The following is a 5,929-nucleotide window of genomic DNA, read 5'->3' as shown; positions in this document are numbered from 1 at the left end:
ATAGAGATTTTCCTTTGCACCATTACTCATACGTGCGTGTAACTGTTCACATACTTTTGTATGTGTGTACATCGCGAAAAGCCACGGGTATTAATCGGTTTAGTTTCGGTCATTTGAACTGACGGATGATCCGCTTGGCTCAATTTACTAGGCTCCTTACCTGCCGAATCGATGTAAACATGGGCAAACCGTGCATCTAGCTGTGACAAAACTCCGATGAGTGAATTTGTGTGACAGTTAACCTTTGATTGTTGACACGCCGAACACTCCCTAACCCTCTTGTGATCATCTCCTTGTAAATGTGTCCATATGTATCTGGCATGGATTAGTTTGGTAGAAGCTTTCTCGCCAGTGCAAGAAGAAGTATGAAAGTTGTTAAACATTAATTATCATACACATTTAGCGACAAAAGGTCGGGGTGTCGGCTTGCTCGTGTCACAGTAAATCAAGCTACCTTCAATTGGTGATGTCAGCTGTTCTAGTTTGAGACCAGAGTTCTTCGCTATAAGTCGGGTTCACAATTATTAATCATATTACTGGTGTTTTGTGATCCGTATAAATTATGAATTCCTTGCCTTCCAACATGTGTTACAAAAGCTTAATAGTTAGGTAGATCGCGAAAATCTCGTTTCTGCTAGAGCGAGTACTTTTGAGAAGAACACCATGGGTTCACAGGTGTTTTCAACCAGTAGATTAAGGACGCTGTTTATCTCTTGTTCTGAAGTATCTACCATCAGAGCACGTGATACGTTGGAATTCGGATGCGTTAACGTAGATGATTGGGCTAGTTTACTCTTTTGCCGTTCAACTGCCTCGGAAGTCAACTCGAGATCTTTTCGCTGTCCTTTCAAGAAATCTCTCAATGATTGCATTAGTTGTAAACAATCAGGTATGAGTCTGAGACTAAAATTGACTAAACCTAGGAAACGTCTACGCTATATTGGAGAACTTGGTATAGAGTATTCCGTGATGGTGTCAACCTCTTCTTTGATTGGTGTAATCCCTTCTGGACTTATCGTGTGTCTGAGAAACTCTAGAGTTTAAACACCAAAACCACACTTCGGTGTATCTACTCTGTAAATCTTTTGCGAAATCTCGGTTGTGCAGTATTGTGTACACATCTAGTACAGTTTGACTGTTGGGAGGTTTGTAATCCCCGCACGACCGCTAATCGCCTTCATCTTTCACTGGGACTATATGCAAAGAGGATGTCCATTAGCCATCAGACGGACAGATAAAGCCCAGTTGTAACATGTAGTCGAATTTGGCTGTAGCAATTTTAAGCTTATCTGGTGCTAGTTCTCCGAGTGCAGCAAACATGGATGAGCTTTCAATCGTGATTGTACGGCTTACATTTAGCTTAATTTTGGAAGGTTGGAAGTCCGCATTGGTTACTAGTGGAGTGTGCATCAAAGTTAGGGCAGTAATGTGTCTTTCTTTGCCTTTTGTGTAACTCAAAGTTTCTTCAGGCATGAAACATCGTTTCTTGGTGTCGACTAGAAATTCATATCTCCGTAAATAGTCCATTCCCAGTATCCCCAAACCTAAATCGACTACGGTGAACACCCAGCGGGATTGTCTCCTAAACGTCACGTTTAGCATAAATGTTTTCTACTCAAACGTCACGAATTTAGTTTGGTTGGCAGTTTGAAGTGAAAGCGAGGAAGTATCTCAACCCAGCTCAGTTTTGTCCTGAGGAATGGTACTAAGGGCAGTATCAGTATCCACCCAAAATTTCAAGCCTAAATTTCTGTCTTTAACATAGAACAAGCGACTGTTTGTGCACCCCTGCTCAGTCGTCGTGACCCGTTGAAGGGTTGTTCGTTTCCCATATTCGTGGTAGTCTGTTTAGGCCAGACTCATGGTTGACTGCACTTGGTTGAGTCGACACTTAACTTTCAGTGACACCAGTAAGGCTGTTCAGATTGTTTGTACGTTTGTGACCTGTCCTGTGACTTGGAACTTGGTTGTTGTGGTGACCTGTTCCTGTTTCTATGACTAATTTACATTTTGGTGACGGCCTCTGTTAAACTTTTAACACTCGCAATGAATTCTGCTACAACTGGGTCTTTTGATGATCACTCTTCTTGCGTATGTTGCACCATACCTGGTCCAGTTAGGGGACATCTTTCTATTATTCTGTCTGCAACATGCGCTGAGGTAAAGAAGAGTTCGGGTCTTGTTCATCCAAACAGTGTTGGCGTAGTATGAGAGAACTTGTATCCATCCTTGCTTTAGGACTGCTTCACCAACTGTGTTGCTGCCCACCAAGACTTATAGGTGACGTAAGAACTGTGATGGTGACCCATCACCTAAAGTTCCTCCGTGGAAAGGCCTTTGAATTCATTGGCCGTCTGATAAAGATAGACGGTCCATTATCCCTCGTATTAAAATGGTGTATGGTTGCGATGTTGGTGGACTTAAAATTAAGTTTCGCACCTCTTTGACAGCTGAATGAGGGAGGATAGAACACAAATATCGGTAGCGAATTTCCTTAGACTTAATATTGTGTCTCGTGAAATAATGCTCTAGTTGAGTGGACCACAATTCGGGGTCATTATGATCAAATCCTGGCAGTCTGACATTCGTAGCCACAGTAGTGTCTATCTCTACCAGTAACAAATTACATCTATCCTCCTGGCTTTCGGTTTGGATTGAGTCTGAAGTGTGGTTTATGACCAACACAATAATATGATATGGACGGGGCAAAATAATGACTACAATACGAAAACGTTGCGATGAAAAACAGTAGAACCAAGTACATATATGGAATCTATGTTTAAGAAAATCAGAAGGTTTAACTTTTACGACTAAGCCCTCGTTATACCGATAAGAGAAACCAAACTAGTAGTGAATAGGTCTAGAATTAGATAGTGAATGGTTCAGTGGAGCGCGAGGTTATCTTTTCAACTACACAAGGTTTTCTAACACTCAGTATCAAATAATAGGAAATATAGTGCCTAAACAAAGTAAGGAAGTGAATGAATACTTGAGCTTTAGGGTCTTGACATTTACTTAGGTATTCGCAGTCAACTCTTAGCCAATCAAAGTTGTTACAAAGCATTCCAAACTGATGTTTTTAGTCGCAGTATACAACACCTGAGGAAATCCAATATTTTCTCCATGTCGTTGTTACGTGAGTCAAACCTCATTTTATTGTTGAGATAGCGATATTTATAATCGTTTCTATGTGCACAGGTACGTAGATTTCGTCAAATTAATCAGATAATGGATATGTAGATGATGAACGTTGATGATCTCTGTCGAACGATTGGAGGCCTATCCAAGTTAGACGGGAATTGTGTCAGTTAGCACATCTTGGCAATCCATCATGACGTTTGAAATAGTACACTATCCTGTGGTACAGATCCTCTTGATTTTAGACTAGACAGGTCCATTGAGCCTATTTCGGTTTGGTGTGTAACTATTAACTTGGAAATTGATCTGTACAATACTTACCATTGACTACTATTTGACTATTTTAACGTGATTTTCCCCCTTACAAAGGTCGTGGTAGCGTTGTATCATATGTATGTTTCTGGACTTTCTCACTTGAAACGTACTTGGAACAAAAAGCAAATAGGTGTCAACAGTCGTAAGAAACACCATGATTAATCACATACCGATAGTGTACCTAATTAAATGGCTAGTCACATGAGGAGAGCCAAGCATGGACGACTGTCAGGTGACTAACTGAGAGCCTTCGTTTGAGAGTGTGTTTAGTGTCTAACAGAGTCAGAATCCTTGTCAAACTAAAAATAAATTTAGCCATCATCTCTGGAAGTCTTCTGTCTATTTTTCAGTCATTAAGCGAATCTAGATTGGTGCCCTAGAGGGTGGTAGGATTTATTTCCAGAGCCGGTTTCCCCAATGCATTGATCACAGCAGTGAAGTCTTCCTGTGTCCAGTTGCTGCTCACTGTTACCTTCACTGATTTGCCCAACAAACTGGCAATAAACATTTACGATCACTACTCCATCCGTAAAATGGCTCTAATACCAGTAGACAATCAACGAACCTTCGGTTATTTATCGTGACTTATCAAGTTCATTAGTAAGCCAAGCATTGATATACACTGCCACCTCGCTATGATTTTTATGTTACTGCCTTATTTCGTTGTGTTAGTTTCACTCTATCTGCCAGTACAAGTTGGTCACTAGGATTGTCTGGATGCTTTCAGGTCTGTGCCATAAACTCAGGGTTTCGTCACGTATTTGATCTATATACCTTTTTATACTGTTGTGTTCATTTCTCTTCTGGATGGGGCACCACGCAGCATATTAGTGCTGCCTAATTTCTTCTGTAAACTGAGATCCGTAGTCCAATTGTTTAGCTTCTCTGAGTGGATGCTGACATGTGGAAGGGATAACAGTGAGTCATATTCAGTATAGGATGCTCATGACATAAAGCTGAAATGTTTAACTGCCAAATAAATAATCAACAACAGTCAAAGACACTGCTGTGCGTATGATGATTCCAGACATTCTGAGAGAAACGTGAAGTGGAGCCCTATCCTTTTAAAACTGCTCTTACTTCAGTTTTCGAAGCGTTAAAGTATACAACCAGGATTGTCTGGACGCTTTCAGGTCTGTTCCACAAACTCAGGGTTTCGTCACGTCTTTGATGTATATACCTTTTTATACTCTATCTGCCAGTACAAGTTGGCCTTCGACAAAGTACCTCATAATCTTCTTATCCACATACTCCAGTCAGTTGGAATCATAAACCCCCTATTTCCTCACAAACAGATACCAAATAACCAAGATTAACTCTACAACATCTACACCTCAACCAATAACCAGTGGTGTTGTCCAGGGTAGTGTCTTGGGTCCATTGTTCTTTATAATATATATCAACAATATATGCAAGTGCTTTACCACAGGTAAGACCTACCTCTACGCTGATGACTTAAAAGTCATCTATAAAACTGACATTTGCGATGTACATAGTACTATGCAAACGATCCAACATGAACTCAACAAAGTAGACGACTAGTGCAAACGCTGGGGGCTAGAGCTCAACACGGAGAAATGCTGTTGGCTATGTATAAGAGACGCGTCACTTAAAATAAAACTAGCACTTAACAAAAACCCACTGCCAAGACTGACATCAGTAACTGACCTTGGGTTACATTACTCAGACAGTCTTAACTTCTCAGAACATATCTCACACTATACCCTTCCTAATGCCTCTACTCTGATTGGCAACCTATACTTTACACTATAGTCAATTAAAGCATTGCATCGAAGCCTTACCCACAGTCCATAATTTGTAACTGTCTGATAAGCTTGTAAAATGGTACTTATAGTAATAGTGTTTTCCAACAGGATGTGAAACACAGAGCATTGTGTGAGGTATGATATATATCCAAAAAACAAGCGTAAAAGAGCCTAACATCACAAAAGGAGGGAGGGTGGTGTTACTGACCAGCAAGCATTGATGGTGAGGGCGATGACTTCAATCCACCCGTGTTTGAAGAGCAGGACATTTTGTCTGTATCAGGCTCTTTATGGATGAGAACAAGTCAACCAATCTGTGATATTGAGGTTGTTCTCCTACACTCGCCATTCAGGCTCATGTTTCTATTTTTTTTTATGCTGGATTAACTATTCTACTAAGACAACCTATAACATGCTAACTCGGACTTTTACATGAAAACTGTGTGACAGGCATCGTATGATGAAAAAAACAGACTGTAAAGGATATGGTTGTTATTTTACTCAACACTCTACTCTCTATATGCACTCTCTGTTCTTCCTCATTCGAATCCTGACTTCCCTCCTTCATTCGAACCTACTCCACCTTGATAAGTATCACAACTCATTGTTCTTTATTACTGCATTCTCTCCTCCGGAGCCCCTAATCACATTTCACTCCAGCAACATGAGCTAGTATCAAATTAATCTAATCAGTTTCAGTTTGGAAAGGA

This window comes from Schistosoma mansoni (genome assembly GCF_000237925.1).
Source record: "Schistosoma mansoni, WGS project CABG00000000 data, chromosome 1 unplaced supercontig 0034, strain Puerto Rico, whole genome shotgun sequence".
NCBI classification, from domain to species: Eukaryota; Metazoa; Platyhelminthes; class Trematoda; order Strigeidida; family Schistosomatidae; genus Schistosoma; species Schistosoma mansoni.
This window is presented reverse-complemented; position numbering follows the sequence as displayed.